Source organism: Miniopterus schreibersii (genome assembly GCF_964146895.1).
Source record: "Miniopterus schreibersii genome assembly, chromosome: X".
In the NCBI taxonomy this organism is placed as follows: Eukaryota; Metazoa; Chordata; class Mammalia; order Chiroptera; family Miniopteridae; genus Miniopterus; species Miniopterus schreibersii.
In genome coordinates, this window is record NC_138104.1 from 8919598 (window position 1) to 8939912 (window position 20315).

At 36.1% G+C, this 20315-nt stretch overlaps 1 pseudogene across 1 annotated transcript; it reads right to left on the reverse strand.

Moving 5' to 3' along the window:
• Window positions 1–13159: 13159 nt before the first annotated feature.
• On the reverse strand, window positions 13160–19729 carry LOC308551715 (60 kDa heat shock protein, mitochondrial pseudogene; annotated as a pseudogene). The gene is made up of 2 exons: window positions 19713–19729; window positions 13160–14838 (listed from the first exon to the last, which is right to left on the reverse strand). The product of its transcript is annotated as a 60 kDa heat shock protein, mitochondrial pseudogene (transcript).
• Between the last annotated feature and the right edge of the window lie 586 nt (window positions 19730–20315).

Genomic DNA, 20315 nt, shown 5'->3' on the forward strand with positions numbered 1-20315 from the left:
TATTAAACCCATTTTGCAGCTAAGGAAACTAAGGCTTGGAGGTTAGGTAACTAACCCAAGGTAACACATGTAGTAAGTAAAGTTGAAAAGCCAGGTCTGTCTTAATCTCGAGCCCACACTCTTAACTACCTAAACTCTGTTACAGTGAGAACCCAACTTCATAGCTACTAGCCCAACCGAGATTTTTTTTTTTTTTCTTTAACACATTCTGATAACCAAGTGACAATGGAAGTAGGTGATCTCAAAAGGGCCCCTCTATTTACTACATATGCATTGTAAATAGCCTACCAGGGAATAAGAACCTGGTCTTCTGCCTATAGTTAAATTAATTATATGTTCTGGATTTTCCAAGAAGGGAAGGGAAAGAAGACAAAAGAGGGCATTCCAATACTGTCCCTGTTCACATCTTCATTCCCACCTCCCATAACTCCTTCCATCATAAAATATGTTTTGGCAATACCCAAATGGTCACAATACCTTGCACATACTATGTTATTTCTCACCTTTCTCAACCTGGGCCTTTGCTCTGGGTCTTTGCTCAGGTTGCTTCTATTGCATGGAATACCGTTCTATTCCCCTTAACCTGGAAGAGCTCTCAATTAACCATTGAAGCCCATCACCTACTTCAGGAAGCCTTCCTTAATTCTTCTTCTGTTCCTTCATAATAGCCTACGCACAGCTTTATATTGTCCGATTTTCCATACTGTATCTTAATTGTTTATTCCTGGATCTCATTGTTTTATTTATTTTTTAATTTTAATCCTCACCTGAGGATATTTTTTTCTGTTGCTTTTCAGAGAGTGGGAGGGGAGAGAGAGAGAAGCATTGATGTGAGAGAGACACATTGATTGGTTGCCTCCCACACACACCCTGACCTTGGCCAGGGATCAAGCCTGCAACCAAGGTAAGTGCCCTTGACAGGAATAGAACGAACCCGAGACCCGCCAGTCCGAGGGCCCACGCTTTAACCACTGAGCAAAACTGGCTAGGGCTGGATCTCATTGTTTTAATTGTGACCTCCTTTAGAATGAGCATTCTATCTCATTTTGTCTTTGTATTCTGAATACCTAGCACAATGATTGCCACACATAGTGAGTATTCAATAAATGTTTGTTGAATGAATAAATAAACTAATATTTGGGGAGTACCTATTATAAACCAAGCCCCTTGCAAATGTCAATTCACTTACTCCTCAAAACAGACCTGTAAGATATGTAGCAAAATGTCAATGTTGATGAGTGAAGGAGTTAAAGTACAGACTTTTCAGTAACTAAGTGAAAGTGCTAGGATTCAAACTCAGGCCTCCATGACTCCCCAATCTGGCTCTGTCCATGTACCCTTACTGTTTCTTATTGTAGAAAACTGACTCTGGATTTCAAACACCTGTTCTATGTGGCCATATACCATGTAAATGGTCTTCAAGTTTCAACATTTCCACATATAAATTACATGTCTCATATGTTCTCTGATATTTAGAAGTGCTTCACACTATTTCTGTCATACAGCATACCCTGATTTATATTTGATAATTTTGTGAATGTGGTCGCAGAAGATTGTCTGGAAGTCCAGACCTGATTCTTTTTTTTTCTTTCTATTTTAAAATTTTTTATTTGATTGATTTGAGAGAGAGAGAGAGATCGATTTGTTGTTCCATTTATTTATACATTCATTGGTTGATTCTTGTATGTGCCCTGACCAGGGATTGAATCCAAAACCTCAGTGTATCAAGAGGTTGCTCTAACCAACTGAGCTACCCTGCCAAGGCCAAGACCTGATTATTCATTAATCGCTATCCTTGAGAGTTTTAGACGGAGATTGGTCATCTCACTGGACATATCAACAGCAAACAGAGATGACTTTCTACTACTTATAAACATGGGAAACAAGGTCTAAGAACCTTAGCAAAAGCTAGCAATAGAGATTCAAGGGTTATGTACCATTTCCTGTCATCACTTTTATAATATTAATTTTAGTTAAAGAATTTAATATTCTTTAATTCACACAGAATCTAATTGAATCATCCAGTTGGTGAGCAAGGGCTACTGGGAATGCTTAGAGGCTTTTAGAAGTTCTTGTTCATGCTTAGATTTAATATCTCTTACACCTCTCTAATGCCACTGAACATCTTCACCTGATTGTATCAAGCACTAATGGAACTAGTTTATCATCTCTGAAGCATTACTGGATACTAAAAGACTGAATCTAAATAGTTTGCTTTGAGACAGAACATAAAAACTATCTAGTGCAAACCTCATTCTTTTTCTATCTAAACAAGAAATCATCTGAGGTCACCTCCATTATCATAGGCCATGAAACTGTGTTTCTCTAGATTACTAAGAGGCACTCAGTTTCTTATAATAGGATGTTATAAAGGATACAGAATAACATCAAGATGGAAGACATGCATAGGGCAAGGTATGTGCGAAGGGGCACAGAACTCCCTTCCTCCTTAGACTGTGTAGCAGAGCCAGAATTAAATGCCTCAACTGACCCCAAGGCTTATGTTCTTTCCATTACATTAAGCTGCCCCTCAAGTGGTCCTCATGAGTCAGTGGAAATGTTACCCAAATTCTAACCTTTCAGTGTCAAAACCACCTCTTCCTTGCGGGTTCTTCATTCCAGGAAGAAACAGGGAATATCCCCCATGCTTTTCTTTACCAGGAAAATTTTGCTATGTTATTCAGAATAAGGTTCATTCTGCTAACATGGCAGTAAGATACTTACATTAAACTCTCCTGAGGACTCTTCTAAGATAATTGCTTTGCATACTTAATCTACCTTGTCACTAATTATATAGAAGCCTTCCTGTTCAACTGTCAATGTATCTTTACTGAGGGTAGGAATGCTAACACCTTACTCCCTTCTGCAAACATCTGCAACTATGCTTTGCCATAATTTCTGATCTGGTTTTATCCAACCTTAGCTGCATTCTCCTCCACTGGAGCACAGAGTTCATTTAAAAAAATTTTAATCTATATTTAGTCTTCTACTCACTACCTAGAATAAGATACATCTGCTTTCAAGTAAAGAACTTGGAGTTACAGGTGTAGAATGGGATGGTATTCAAGGAAAAGGGAGAAAGAATTTCAACATTCTGAACTCCCAGATGATGAGGAAAGTAATGTTATGCATGTAAACATCACATACTTGTCAAAAGTACACAAAAGCAGCTATATAACATTAATTTATTTAACAAATATTAATTGAGTGTCTATCATGTGTCAAGCACTATTTCAGATGCTAGAAATACATCAGTGAACGAAAATGACAGAGATTTATGCTCCCATGGAGCTCATATTCTAACATGGAAAGAGAGACAATAAACAATGACATGAAAACAATTAAATGGTATGGTATGTTAGAAAGTTATACGTGCTATGGAAAACTTAACAAAAGATAGAGCAGGGTTAAGGGAATTGGTAACGCAGGGTGGTTTGGGTAGGATGCTCTATAGAATAAGATAATAAGGGTAGACCTTAAGGAGAAAGTGACACTAGAACAAAGACCTGAAAGAAGGAAAGGAGCCATCCAGCTATGTAAGGAAAGAATATTTTAGGCAGAAGGAAAAAACCAGGAATATCTCAAAATATATCAAATTTTTATCAAGATACAAAAACAGCCCTGGCCAGGTATCTCAGCTGGTTGGAGTATTGTCCCAATACACCAAGGTTGCGGTTAGATCCCTCGTCAGGGGACATACAGGAGTCAACCAATGAATGCATAAATAAATGGAATAAGTTAATCTCTCTCTCTCTCTCTCTCTCTTGCTCTCTCTCTCTCTCTCGCTCTCCCCCCAGCAAAATCAATAAATAAAAATTTTAAAAAGATAGAAAAACCAAAGTGACTATTACTACATCAAAGTAATGGGTGCCTTTGTCCCTATTTTTATATATTTAGCTGCATGGTGCCTATATTTCTAAATACAAAAATCTCAATTTGTTCCTGAAGCTGCTACCCAAAAAGCTGTCTCCTTCATGGACTATGTTATCCTAAAATGACATCTAGGCAGAAAGAAATATGTTTTTAGAAGTGCCCATAGCCAAGGGTATTGACTACTCAAATTCTTATTGTAACTGATGAGAGAACTGGTTTAGATTTTTCATACCATTAGGATCTTTCCTGCCTGTGTTGTTACTGAATCTTTTAAATTATTGGATACCTGATCACATTTTTATGTTTTGTTTTTCTCATACTCTGAAACAGGTATGGCAAGCCCAGAGATGGCTGCTAAGAATTCTGTACCAATGCTAAATTGAGAAGCCACACTCAGGGTACTGTGCCGTACTTTCTGTGCAGTTTTCCTTAGGCTAACTTATCTATGTCTTCAATCTATAGAACCACCTTTTTAGCTTTTAGAGCAGTAATTGCTACTTGTCTTCTACTTGCCTTCAGAGGGTAGGGAGGAGTGGTGGTGATGCACACTGCCTTTCCCTTCCCTTCCTCCTGGCCCAGGTTCTTACTCTACCTAACAAGCACTCTCATTTTCTTAGTCCTGATTATGTGTCTTCTGTCAACATCTCATCTCTGCTTTCCCAGGATCCAGTCTGCCCACCTACCTCAGAGTGCCTCTTTAAGCCTACAGCCACACCCGTTTCCTCCCACTTTCCATAAAGGAACCTCTCCACTAGCATTACCCTTTGGGTTTTGTGAGATTCCTGCTCTATAGTCTGTGAATTTCCTTTCCATCGCCAACACTTTACTCCCTTATTCTTGTCACTGGCTTGTTCTAATTCAAACTTGGCTTTGCTCAGACCTAGTGACCTTTCTCAGACCATTTATCTAACACAGCTATTCTATTTTTTACTATATATATATTTTTTTTATAGAATAAGTGTATGTGTGTGTGTGTCCATATGGGAAGAGAGGTTTAGGATTACTTCTGATTGTCTTTTGAATTAAGGTTTTATTTATGTTAGTTGTTTTTTTTATTAAGATATCATTCATATACCATAACATCTACTTGTCTGAAGTGTACAATTCAGTATATTTTAGTATATTCACAAAGCTGTGCAACCATCACAATGATTTAATTCCAGAATATTTTCATCATCCCCCAAAGAAATCCTGTACCTATTAAGCATATGCTTTCTATACTCCCCTCAAAACCTTGGACTAATCTACTTTCTGTCTCTATAGATTTGTCTATTCTAGCTCTTTCATATAAATGGAATCATACAATATGTCATCTTTTGTGGCTGGTTTCTCTGACTAGCTTAATTTTTTTAAGATTCATCCACATTACATCATAAATCAGTACTTCATTCCTTTTTGTAACTGAGTAATATTCCATTGTATGGATATACCACATTTTATTTATTCATTCATCAGTCAATAAACATTTGGATGGTTTCTCCTCCTTAGCTATTGTTAATAATGCTGATATGAAAATTCACATGCAAGCATTTGTTTGAATATCTGCTTTCAGATCTTTTGGGTATATACCTGGGGGTGGAATTTCTGCGTCATATGGTAATTCTTTGTTTAACTTGTTGAGGAACTGCTAAACTATTTTCTACAGCAGTTGAAAAGTTTAAATTCATACCTGCAATGTATGATGGTTCCGATTTCTCCATATCCTTGTCAACACTTGTTATTTTCTGTCAAATTTTTTATTACAGCTATTCTGGTGAAAGTGGATTGGTATCTTATTGTAGTTTTGCTTTGTATTTCCTTAATTACTAATAATGTTGTGCATATTTTCATGTACTCTGGGACATTTGTATATCTCCTTTGGATAAATGTTTATACAAATCCTTGCCTATTTTTAATTGGGTTACTTATAATTTTATTTTTGAGTTATAAATTTTTTATATATGCTGGATATAGTTTTCTCATCAGATATATGATTCACACATATTTTCTGCCATTCTGTGTGTTGCCTTTTCACTTTCTTCATGGTGTTATTTGAAGCACAAAAGATTTTAATTTCGATAGCATTCAATTTATCTATTTTTTCTTTTGTTGTTTATACATTGAGTGCCATATATAAGAAAAAGTTGCAAATTCAAGGTCTTGAATATTTACTTCTATGTTTTCTTCTAGGAGTCCTATAATTTTAGCTTTGACATTTAGGTTTTTCATCCATTTGAGTTAATTTTTTATATCATGGTATGTAGAAGTCCAACTTCTTTTACATGTTCATATACAATCATTCCAGCAGCATTTGTTGAAAAGATTATTCTTTCCCCTTTGACTTGTCTTGACACCCATAGCAAAAATAAATTTATTGTTAATTTGATTCCATAGATCTATATGTCTATCTTTATGCAAGTACCACACTGTTTTTGATTACTGTAGGTTTGTAGTAAGTTTTTAAATCAGCAAGTGTGAGTTCTCCAACTTTTATTTTTCTTTCAAAATTGTTTTGTATATTCTGGGTCCCTTAAATTTTCATATGAATTCTAGGGTCAGTTTATGAATATCTGCAAAAAAAGAAAAAGCAGCTAAGGTTTTTATAGAGATTGTGTTGAATCTGTAGTTCAATTTGGAAGCATTTTTATCTTAAGAACATTCAGTATTCCAATCCATGAACACATCACACCTTTTAATTTATTTAGTTTTTCTTTAATTCCTTTCAACAGTGTTTTATAGTTTTCAGTACACATATCTTGCACTTCCTTTGTTAAATTTTGTGTAAAATATCTTATTCTTTTGATGCTATTGTAAATGGAGTTCTTTTCTTAATTCCATTTTCAGATTGTTCAATGACACTGTGTAGAATCCCTAGTTTTTTGAATGATTTTATCTGTGGTGCTGGAGTTTCTCAAATGCTTTTTCTGCATATATTGAGATGACCATATGATTTTTGTCCTTTAATCTCCCTATAAGGTGTATTATATTGATTTTTGTATGTTGAAGCAATTTTCCATTGCTTGGATAAATCCCGTTTAGTCATGATATAAAATCCTTTTTATTATATACTGCCTAATTCAGTTTAGTAATATTTTGTTGAGGGTTTTGCATCTATATTCACATGAAATATTGGTTTGTAGTTTGTTTTATTGTGGTGTCTTTGTCTGGATTTTGTGTGAGGGTGATAATGGCTTCAACAAAAAGCTGGGAAGTGTTCCTTCCACTTCTACTTTTTGGAAGAGTTTGTGAAGACTTAGTATTAATTTTTTTCTTTTTTTTAAAAATTACTATTTCTATCTCTTTACTTGTTATAGATTTCTTCAGATTTTCTATTTTTTCCTGAGTTAGTTTTGATAATTTGTGTCTTCCCAGGAATGTTTCCATTTTATCTAGGTTGTCTAGTTTATTGGCATACAATTGTTCATAGTTTTCTCTTACGACTCTTTTTATTTCTGTAAGGTAGGTAGTAGTATCCCATCTTCCATTCTTAATTTTATTAATTCGAGTCTTCTCTGTTTTTTAATTTGTCAGTCTAACTAACATTTTGTCAGTCTTTTCAAACAATCTTTTGTTCATCTTTTCTAACAATTGACTTTTGCTTTGTTGATTTTTATCAACCATTTTTCAGTTCTCTGTTTTCATTTATTTACTCTCTAATTTCTATTTTTCCATTTGTTTTGATTTGGGTTTAGTTTTCTCTCCTTCTAGTTTCTTAAAAATTACAAATATTAGCTAAATGTTCACCCCCAAGTTGAAGTTATCTTCCTCAGTTATTTTGGTGACTGGTTCATATTTCTCTCTTCTCTGTCTTCCTTGATGACTTTAGCAAACACACTGACATCCTGACCTCAGTGCCATTGATCCTAAACTCGTGCTACATTAGCCACCCACAATACTGGTGACTTCCTGAATCCCAACTCCAAGAAGAAATGCTCCTCCTCTGAAGAGATCTTGGACTTATAGTTTCCCTCCATTAAGCACAATTTCCCCTCTTCCCTCCAACTGCCATTTCCCAACCACACTAGACTGGCCCTTTACCTTCCACTTATTCTGCCTTTGTTTTTCAGTTCATAATGTCTATTAACATCCTCCTGCCCAAAATTGACTCTAAGTAGTCTGGACTCTGTAAATTACTACTTTAGTTCTCCCTTACTATTTCGTGGTGTATGGCTCTGTCTTTAAATCAGTCTCCATGACCTCTGTCTATCCTCCTGTTTCCTGGAGGTAGATCATGGCTGTAAGAAAGCATGAACATATTCTAATTTGAACAAACTGCTCCTTAAAAAAATTCACAGCTGTCATTTGTCTGACAAGTCACTAGTATTGTGCCTGGCACAGAGCAGGGATGCTGTGGATATGAGTCCCTTTCCTGTTCCTTCTTATTCTTTCTCTTGTTGATTCTTGTCCACATATTCCTTAATGGCTATTTCTCATCTCCATGCAACTCATGTCACACATGTTCTCTCCTTCACACATAGCTCTTTCATTCACTTCTTTCTGTGTTCCAAAGAAGACATAAATAATACAGTATGAGTTTTCTATTCATCTTCTGTCTGCCTTTGCCCATCTTCCAAGGCCTTCTCTAATATCTCAAGTATATCAATGTTGCTGCCTCAACAGAATATTACATTTCCTTCAGTTCACAGCCAAACCTCTAGACTGAGTGGATAGCAACTGCTCCATCATAGAGTGAAACTTCCACAAGGCCTGATGGAAGGTTGGTGACAAGGCTCATTTGATGAAAGAAAGTGGTCTCTGCCTCTGCTACCTCTGCTTTTCATTGTATGTTCTCTCTTGAATCCATGCCCTTTGACTTCCTACTCAGATATTCAACATGTTTATTCCCCAAAGATATCCAGGGATATATGAAACCTTGAGCTATGTTGCCTTTTCTTCTAATTCAGTCCTCTGTTATTTAACTATAAGATTAACACTAAAAATCTTTCCTTTGTGACTTTTGGAAAAACATATCTGGAATTTCCCTGTACTCTTCCCTATCTTTTCTTTCTTCCTACCGTATAAATATCAGCATTTCCCAGAGTTCTGTCCTATGGCTCTCCATTTTTTTCTTGTTCCACTCACTTTTTCAAACTACTTATGCATTCCTACCACCTCATTTGTCCCTTAGTTGTGGAACATATATAATTCTTCCTCCTTACACCTGCTTTCCTTTCTGTACTTAAGCCTATATGTCCAGCTATGTGCCAGATAATTCCATTAGATGCTCAATTGCCACCCAATACACACATGTTGAAAACACAATATAGCCTTTCTCCTTCAAAATATGCTCCTGTCATAAACTTTCCATTTCTATCAATGGCTCCACCACACTGTCATTTATACAGACACAAAACCATTCTTTGCTTTGTCCTTCCTAACCACTGACCCACCAAGCCCTGTTGACTCTAATTCCTCCATTAAAATAACGGATATCTGCATGTTTTTTTAATTTCAACTATTACCATCACTATAGGGTAGGGCAAGAGTAGGCTTACAGTTGTTCATATGGAAAATAGTAAATTAATAATAATACAAGAACAAATTATTTCATGTACTCACAATTGTAAACCTCTTTTTGCCCCACCCTGTATTTTAATTCAAATTTTTGTTGTAATATGACCGAATTAATAAAATCATTTCCTAAGTATTTTCTTTTCTATAATTTTTTATATCAATATACAAAGCTTCTAGATTTTTATGTTTATTTCATTATGTCACTTATCTGCCCAAAAAGCATCAAGGACTCTCTACTGACAAAGTGCACACTCTTTGTAATGCAGTTAAATCCCTGTACTTTCTGGTCCCAACTTATAGCACTTTGTTCACACATCTATTAGAGCCCTAATACATTGTTGGGCAATTATCCATTAACATGCTTTTCACCCACACTGAACTATGAGTTCCCAGAGGCCAAGGACTGTGCTGTATTGACCCTTGAAGCTCTAAGTTTAGCTAGTATTGGATGTTTAATACACAGAAGTTAACTGGAATAAAATTATTGTGATTTTTTTTTATCATAGAAGTCACATGAGAGTGTGGTGAGTGGTGAGGGATTTAGTACAGTACTTGTCCTTTGGATGAGAGAGCCCTTCTTTCTCACTTTTCTTCCTCTCTTGTTTTTACAAATGGAAAACAAATCTTCACATTTTAGGATACTGGTTTGTTATTGTAGATTATTTTTACCTCGCTTGTTCTGGAACATTAATTGCTCCCCAGTTGATCTCATAAATGTTCTTTCACCAAACGAGACTGCCAAAAACAGAGATCAGGGTATCCTGACCAGTGGTCTGCAGGTACACTCTGATTACCACATTTGTGAATGGCTTTCAGGAAATTACATTAATCCTCTACTATTTAAAAAATATTAGCCTGCCCTGGCCAGGTGGCTCAGCTAGTTGGAGCGCTGACCTGCATACTAAAAGGTTGAGGGCTTGATCCCCAGTCAGGATGCCTATGGGAGGCAACCGATTGATGTTTCTCTCTCACATCCATGTTCTCCTCCCTCTCCCTCTCCCCCTCCCCTCCCCCTCCCTTCCCCCGCTTTCTCCCCCTTCCTCTGTCTCTTAAATCAATTTAAGAAAACCACATAACCTCAGGTGAGGATAAAATAAACAAACAAAACATTAGCCAGTGTGACCATCTGCAAGTCTGAAAGTACTAATGGCATTGCAGCCTGAATGTTAGGACTTTTAGCTAATTTCTAAAGGCCCAGTCATGATGAGCTAAATTTGTAAATGTTAGTAACAAAGTGAGAGAAAGAAAGGTTCTAAGGAAAAAAATGTAGTCTTGGGAATATTTCATTATTTTTAAACTAACAAGTATTTGTAGTAATTAGTTTAAGCATCCATTTTACTGCAAATGCATTTAAAAGTGATAGTAAAAAGATGGCATTAATAATACACTCACATGTACTTTGACAATAGCTGTAAATATAACTAGAAGTATATCCTGAGTTAAGAAAATCTAAGGTAATAAAACTTGAACTTATTAAAATGGATAAATTAGAATTAGCAATTATTTGTATTAAAGAAATATTCTTCACTTACACTAGAAGGTTTCTGATCTCATACTTTTCTATGCTTTGCTAGTATATTTACCTCTATCTTTTAAGTAACCTGTATTTTTAAAAGTAATTAGTTTAGTTTCATATTGGATCAAATCTCTGATTCTCATGAGCCTTAACTGACATCTAATACTTTATGTTAGCTCAAGGTCATATGAAAAGTTCTGCTGTTAATAAGCAATGGTTCATGGAATGATCTTAAAAAACAACCTCTTCCTGTATTTTCTGGCTCAGTAAATGGTGCCACCATTCACCCAATTGCTCCAGCTAGAAACCAAGGAGTCTTACTGGGCACCTCCCTCTCCTCCTTCACCCTTCCCACATATCTAGTTGATCACCAATTCCTGTTGATTCTCTCTCCTAATATCTTTCAACTCTTCACTTATCTAGATATTTCACTGCAGCCTTTCTTACCTAAACCATTGTAACACCCTGATAATTAATCCTCCTGCATTTGCTTTTGCCACCTTAACCACTTCCCACCAATTTCTTTGACACACAGCCAGTTATCTCATAATTTCATTTTCCTGTTTATAACCCATGAATGCTAAAAATAAGCTCAGCTCCATGGCCTGTAATGTCTTCCCTGAATTCCAGGGTGACCCTGGGTCAGGGGCCCCTCTGTTCTTTCAGTGCCCTGTGACCAGTTACCTTCAGCTTGGATTGAAAATTTGCCAGTTTATTTGTCTCTCTCTTTGACTATACTGAAGACTTTTGGAGGGCAGGGACTCTATTTATCTTGTATCTTCAGCGCCCAGCTCAGTTCCACTAATTGATTGCTGAATGAAGTAACTCCTACAGTTGTGTGTACTCATGTGTTTCTGTTTGTGATACTGGGGGTTTGGACTGAATAGGCTTTAGGTACCTATTACTGAGTTTGAGTAGGCAAATGTTGATGCTTCTGAACTGCTTAAATTTACTAGTGATTGGAGAAGGAGGCAGGAGGAGATTGTTTTGCCTTCAAGAGTGGAGGGACTGCCAGGCTGGGCATGGCTCAGTGGATGAGCATCGATCTAGGGTCCAGGAGATCAAGGTTCGATTCCTGGTTAGGGCACATGCCTGGGTTGCTGGCTCAATTCCCAGTCGGGGGCGTGTAGGAGGCAGCCGATCAATGACTCTCTCATCATTGATGTTTGTATCTCTCTCCTCCTCTCCCTTCCTCTCTCTGAAATCAATAAAAAATATAAAAGTGAAAAAGAGCTTATTTAAAAAAATGGAGGGACTAACTAGTGTGCTCCTACTGCTACTTCAGAGGGTTTACTTAATGTGGGAAATTGTACTGTGTGAAATCTTGAATTAGCAGAAGTGAGCAGTGAAAATCTCCTCTGGTCTTCTCTGCAACTAAAGTTTTCCAGCTTCTCCAGCAAGATGTCAGATGTACAAAAAAAGCAAGAAATCATTTTGTAAAGAATGAAAATAGAAAAAATTAATAAACAAGTCTATATTAGAAGTATAGGAATTTTCTATCCCTCACCTCCAAAAAAACAACATCCAGTTACATAATTCAGGTTGTAGAAAATTGAAACTTTCCCCTAAAGCTGTATTATGACCTTGCCAATGAAGTCTTATGGCTGGGATATGAAATATGATACATTATGTCAGTTGTAGTGATGAGGGCTGCATTAGGTTGTCACTAAATAGAAAGGTTCAAGGTAGAGTGAATGTGGGTGTGTTTTCATACACAAAACTAAATGAAAATTAAATCAATTATTAGACTAATTGAAGCCTAAATTCCCTAAAGTTTGTTTCAATTAGATAATTGATTGAATTTGGTGAAAGATTTTGAGGTAAATTTTTCTAGTCTGAATTATCTCAAATTACTTTAATTCTCCACTTCACTTTGATTATGTAGACCCAGCTCATGCTTTAGTGTGAGTGGATTTAAGTAAATATTATGCTGCTAGTTTAGATAATTCCTTATTTCCGTATCCTTTTTCTTCCATAAAATGTGCCCTGCACACAGTGTGTATTAGCTGATTTCTTTCTTTTTTTTTTTTTTCCTGGAATGTACAAATGTATTTTTATTCAAAAATACAAAATAAATTACCTGTAGGCATGGACAATGACAGTAGTAAACCATTGTATGTTGTCAACTGAAACCAGTAGCTGATGGTTGTAGTGATTTTCTTGAACATCAACCAGCCTTTTCTTCAGTCATTTCCTTCAAATGACTTCTCTGAAGTTATAGGTGAGGAGCACAGCCTTGAGATTCCTCTCACAGTTCTCAGTAATGGTAAAGCACTATTCCAGGATTAGAACATCTCATCTCCCATCCCACCCATCCCCCCTCCCACACCCATTCCAGGGTCTTTCTCTTCTTTAGGAATTTCTGTGACTACAACTTCTGCTGTTGTTAACAGAGAGGCCACTCCAGCAGCATCCAATAAAGCAGTTCTTACAACCTTAGTTGGATCAATGATTCCTTTTTCCACCATATTCACAAAATCTCCAAGCATGGCATCATAACCGACTTCTGAGGAACTCTGCATAATTTCTCAACTATCAACGATCCCTCAACACCTGCATTCTTGGAAATGGTCATTTCAGGAATTTTGAGTGCTTTTAAAATGATCTCTATACCAATTCTTTGATCTTCATTAGCTGGAGTTAATGAGTCCAAGGCTGGAATGCACCGAAGCAGGGCACAGGCCCCTCCCAGAACAATGCCTTCCTCAACAGCAGCTCATGTAGCACTGAGGTTATCTGGTACTCTGTCTTTCTTTTCATCCACTTCAACATCACTTGTCCCACCAACCTTCAGCACAGCTACTCCATTGGAGAGTTTTGCCAGGTGTTCATTTAGTTTTTCCTTTTCATATTCACTAGTTGTAATATCTAACTGCTCGATGATTTCTTGAATACATTTTTCAATTTGAGCCTTGTCACCTTTTCCTTTCAAGACCATGGCATCATCTTTGGTCACAGTGACCTCTCCAACTTTTCCTAAGTCATGTGGTTGAACATCTTCAAAATTTAGAGTCAATCCTTCTCAAAATACCGCACCACCGGTAGCAATAGCCATGTCTTTAAGCTGGTTCTTTCTATTGTCACCAAAACCTGGAGCTTAGATTGCTACCACCTGAAGACCAAATTTTAGCCTATTCAAAACAAGTGTACTTAGAGCTTCTCCATCAACATCTTCAGCAATTATGACCAAAGGCTTACAGTGAGCGTTAGCAATTTCAAGAGCAGGTACAATGGACTGAACACTGGAAATTTTCTTCTCACACAGTAGAACATAGGCATCTTGGAATTCACATTTCTGACCTTTTGCTGTATTAATAAAGTATGGAGAAATATAACCTCGATCAAACTTCATGCCTTCCATAATTTCTAATTCATCATTCAGTGTTTTTCCATCCTTTACTGTGATGACACCTTTTCTTCCAACCTTTTTCATTGCATCGGAAATTATGTTGACAATTTCTTTGTCTCCATTTGCAGAAATTGTAGCAACCTGAGCTATTTCTTCAGGGCTTGTCACAGGTTTAGACTGCTTCTTAAATTCAGAAATTACAGCATCAACAGCTAACATCACACCTCTCCTGATTTCCACTGGATTAGCACCTTTACTAATCTCAAAGCCTTCTTTGGCAATAGAGCATGCCAGTACAGTAGCAGTGGTGGTGCCATCCCCAGCCTCTTCATTTGTATTATTGGCAACATCTTGAACAAGTTTAGCGCCGATATTTTTATATTTATCTTTTAAGTCAATGGATTTTGCAACAGTCACACCATCTTTTATTACTTTGGGACTTACCCAGCTCTGTTCAGTAATCACTGTTCTTCCCTTTGGCCCCATAGTAACAGCTACAGGCTAAACGGTCTACACCTTGAAGCATTAAGGCTCGGGCATCTGCACCAAATTTTACATCTTTGGCATAAGCCTGAGTGAGATGAGGAGCAAGTGCCCTGGAACTGGCCTAATCTCTTGAAGGACTTTGTGTAGTCAAAGCATTTCTGCAGGGCAGTGGCCAGGCGTGCGAGGGGCGAGGCACCCCTTCGGTGGCGAGTTGCTAAGTTCTTTTTAAAAAATATATGTTTTTATTGATTTCAAGAGAGAGAGGGAGATAGGGAAACATCAATGATGAGAGAGAGTCATTGAATGGCTGCCTCCTGCATGCCCCCTACTGGGGATTGAGCTGGCAACCCAGTCATGTGCCCTGACTGGAATCAAACTGTGACCTCCTGATTCATGGGTTGACACTCAACCACTGAGCTGAGCCATGCTGGCCGGGTGTATTAGCTAATTTCAATGACAAAACCACTGCTTTACAAAATGTAAGACTTGCTGTTTAATACAGAATGGGAATCAATTACTGAGAAAGAGCAGTTTAATGAAATCTTCTGTTCAGGAGGGACGTTTTTGCCTCTAATATTTTCCTCTTTTTGTTGTAGAGGAATGGCTTGGGAACAAAATTGAATCAAGACAAATAATACAAACTTTATTTAAAGTCAGCCTTCATTGAAATTATTTTATATTGATAAGAAATATTGCATTGTGGTAGGAACACCTTGATTATCTTCAGGTCAGATTCTTACCAATCCCAAACGACTGTACACATATATCAACTGAGAAGCCAATATCAAATGAGTCAGAGAAGTGATGTGCAACACTGAAGTGAAAGTGCCCTCAAGTCACATTCTATTGACTTAAAATTGGATATAAGTTATGGCTTAATAAGTATGATTATTGTTTTTCTTCAGTTCTTTTTGCAAAACTATATTATATTATTTATGTAGGAAGAGGGACAGAGGGAAGAAGAGAGATGTTGTATCCCACATACTAGGATATGATAATACAAGGAAGATAGGAGAATCTGGGGACATTTAGACTGGGAGCAGATAGTGCAGAAAAACTCACCATGACTTGATTCTTCATTAAAAAAAGTAATATTGATTAAACTATATTGAGTATAGTATTTTAAAGAAATCAGGGGAATATATGATACATTGTTAAGATGTGTTTTAGCCCAAATAGCTAAAAATTGTTTAGTATCAAAATAAGTATGCTTCAGGTATTTGTAAATAAAAAAAAAAATTTGTTAATCCTCATCTGAGGATATTTTTCCATTGATTTTTACAGAGAGTGGAAGGGAGAGAGAGAGAGAGAAAGAAACATGGATATGAGAAAGACACATTGTTTGGTTGCCTCCCACACACCCCCTGACCAGGGACGGGGATCAAACCTGCAACCCAGGTGCATGTCCTTGACGGGGAATCAAACCCATGACCCTTCAATGCACAGGCAGATGCTCCAACCACTGAGCAACACCAGCCAGTGCAGGTATTTATAAATTTTATTTACCAGAAACTACTAATTCCTCAATAGTAACATTTTAAATTATATCATCAAGTCTCCAAAGCAGAATTTTAGAGCTGATTGCCATTAATCTTGCCTCAATAATAGACCAAGCAAAATGTGAAATGCACGTGTCTTTTGACACCTCAATTTCCATTCTAGAAATTTACCTCAGGAGGTTTTTACCCAAATGCAAAAATACACATGAATTTTATTTACTTTTTCTCACTATAATGAAAAAATATAAAAACACTAATGTTCAACCATAAAGAATTGGTTATAAAAATTATAATTGACCCATACAACAGATACTAAAGGGCCATAAAACATGACTTATGGAAGAATATTTAGTAAAACTCGAGAAAATATTTATGATATGTTTTAAAGTAAAAATTTTAAAAATATTGCAGAACAACATGTAAAGTATGATCTCATTTTTGTATACACATATTTGTATGTGTGTAGATCAAGAAAGATGTTTAGAAACAGGCCTCCAATGTGATTAAAATATGGTAGTTTCAATGATTGGATCGAAGTTGTAGATATATGAGTGGTCTTTCAACCTTTCTCTATGTTTGAAAAATCTAACAATAAAAAACAGAAAGAAAAAAAAGTAGACTAAGACCACTGAGATTTGGTGTGGGTTATGTGTCATATCACAAGGTTTGCTGATTTGTGAAGAAACTGATAACATGCCAACTATGTTTAAGTATCAAGTATTATTGTAGCATTATCAATGTCAGTCTGCCCAACTATCATTGGGAGAAATTTCACAATTCCATGACAGCTCCTCATTTCCCAATGAGGACATCACTTTGTGGGCATGCACAGCGCATGCCAACTGAAGTCCCAGGCTTTTAAAACATCTCTTACTTAGCTCTACACAAGATCATGGACTTAGAAGACATAGAGAAGTTGCCTGACCAAAATAATCACAGCACTTAATTTTTTAAACACCTAACAAAAGTCTTCAGTGAATCTGATAGCTGGCTGTTTATGGAAAATAAAATGGGCAACAATGACATCTATGACAACAAAATGCAAATAATATACTCTTTCCAAACCCAAGTATTTCAAAATAAAAAACAAACTAAAGTTGCTATCTGATAGACCAAAAAGAAAAGCTTCACTTTTTTCCCAAGTCTTTAATTACTAGTTAAATTGTCCTTTCATATATAAGACTGGACATTTACATATCTTTTTTTTTTCTGAATTGCTATTTATGTTTTCCCCTAGTTTCTACTGTAATATTCATTTGTCATTTATTTGTTAAGGCTCTTTGTATATTATATCTAATAACCTTTTGTTATATGTGATGATGATTTTCCTCCAGTTTGGCATTTACCTTGACTATGGTGTTCTTACTATATATAAATGTTTTTGATGCTTAATTTCTTATAACTTCTGCTTTTTATGTCATCTTTGGGAAAACATTCTCCATACAAGGTATAAAAATAATTACCTATAGTTTCTTCAAGTATTTTTAGTGTTTCTTTTCTTTTATTACATTTAAATCTTTAAATTATGTGCAATATATTTTGCTTGAAGGCATCAGATAAGATTTAACTTAGTTCTCCCCCGCCCCAATGGTGAGCCATTTGTTCCAGTATCATGTATTGAAAAATTCTTCCTTGTCCTCTACCTTAATCTTATACCTTCCCTGTATGCCAATGAAAAGAAAGATGTTGCTTATTTTAGGGTCTTGTTTGTTTGTTGTTGTCGTGTTTTTAAAGAATACCAGTATTCTTATGTGTATGGGCTGTAGCTCAGCCCTTATGCATAAATCCAATGATAATTTCTCTTCCAAACAAAAATTAACTTCATAATTTGCATGTCAAACATTAGGTTCCTCTTAAAGTATTGGTATACATACAAATGAAAATCTAATCTTTTGTGCAAAATTTCAGATTTAGATTCAATCGCATCCATATTACAGTTGTTTGAGCAAGTCACTTCAATGTTAAAGAAAATTCTGTTTGCAAACAGACATGTGAATATTACAGTACACTCAGAATCTGTGTGCAATGATTTTTTTATACTACTTTAAGATTTTCAACAGCCTCAAGAACCATATCATCAACTACAGAATATGACATTTAATTAAAAGAACACTGTATAAACCAATGTGTAAATTTTTAGTAGTTTTAATCTTTACTGTTGAAAGTATTACAGATGTCCCCTTATTTTCCCCCACCATTTATTTTTGATGTTCCCAAGTTCCATGTAAACTCCTCCTAGGAAAATAGCCAGCAATGTGGCTTTATCTTATTTCTCAATAGGAATATAGTCACCAGCAATTTGCAAATCATTTGGCCAAGTTATCTTTACTATCTTTCAAAGCTTAGTTTTTTCTTTATTTAGTAATCAAGGAAATGAGGCTAAGAACTCAGTGCCAATGACCAATTAGAAAAATCTAGTCTAGTATGCTATATGATTCAGAAAACTCACCTGAGCTGAGACTAATAACCAAACTGGTCAGCCCTTATAAGAAAAACTATCAGAGACATTTTCCCTCTATCCTCAAGGTTCTTGTCAACACTTCTGAGGTTATTTCTTGGCAAATATGCCATAACAATGATGCCACTTTTTTATTTCTGTGGAATATTACAAGATATAAAACTTTTATGTCTATTATTGAGTTTAAACATTGTGGCATGACTTGGCCCATTCATGGAGCCCACATATAAGAATGAACACTTACCTGGGAGGATGGCTGAGTTCTAGTTTTTTCTCTACTTTCTAGCTTATTCTGTGTCTTTGGGAAGCCAGGCCCATCTTTATGACTTTTCTTTTTTTTTTCATCTGTAAAATGCAGATGTTGCTTATGTGAGTTTAAGATTTCTCTCAGTTTTAAAAATCAACATTTTAAGTTCACTGATACAATTGCAAAAGTTTATTTCTTCACAGAAACTGCTTATAGGTAGGACTTGACAGATATTGCCACGCACGTTAAGTGGAGCAAGCACACACAGGTATGGATTATGTACTATCATGCCCAAACATGACTTTACGGATGGTACACAATTTTCTCTATCAAAGAAAGACTGACTGATTGTTACAGAGTTTGACAGTTCCACACAAAACAAGCCAAGGAAATTCTCCAAAGGCTTGGCTCTCCTTTTGCTTTAAAAGTGCACAAAGTACAGGCTGCATGCACGCTATGTCACCAGGCTTATATCCAACTGACTTATAAAATGCCAAAATGTGATCTTTAGATAGAATCCAGACAGTAATTATTAAATCAGACAACACTCCAAAAGACTTTATTTTTTTATACTAATTTCAAGATGTTGAATTACATTTTTACAGATGGAGAACCATTTATTAGTTTAAAAATTTTGGCCCAATGGTTCTTATGAAAATGCACAAAAATAGGATGAGAAGACTGACTCACTTGATTTACTTCATGTGGAAAAGAATGTGTGTGGTAGGCTTCAGAATTGATCAGGGACCAACAGGGCTACAAAAGTGAAATATCATGTCTGTCTCCATTACTTTTCCAATTTCTCCATATTGCACTTCCTGCTTTGCACAATACCTCAAAACAAAATGTCCATAATTAATTCACAAAGGAAAGAGCAATTCTAAGATATTGCGAATAATATATCATTGGCTTTATAAATTGAAAACTTCATATTAAGCTCTAAGTAGATCATTGCTTATAAATCAAAGTAGCAATTTTGCAATTCCAGAATTTGTGACCATTAACAAAACAATACCTCTAAAAAACTTCTGAGCCACAGAACTTGAGTGAGATGTTATTTTCACATCTGCTCCTGTCTAGTACATTGAGATCACTGTCTTTTTGTTAGATCAAACATGGGACAGCGAAGGTGTTTCTGGGTGTCCAGTATCTCCAGAAGAAAGAGAGAAAGGTATAATCATTTGCCAGCTAACCAGGCCAAATGTACTTATCCCTAACTATGCAGAAATGGGAAACAAAGTGGATTTGAATTCAATATTTTATGAGCTTCAGGAACCTGTCTTGCTTCTTGATTTTTTAGTATTTGTTAACACAGTTGCTGACAGGATGGGTTTGCACATTTAGCAGTTTTCTGTCATATCTAGAGGTAGGCTCAGGTTTATGTTATTCAGTCT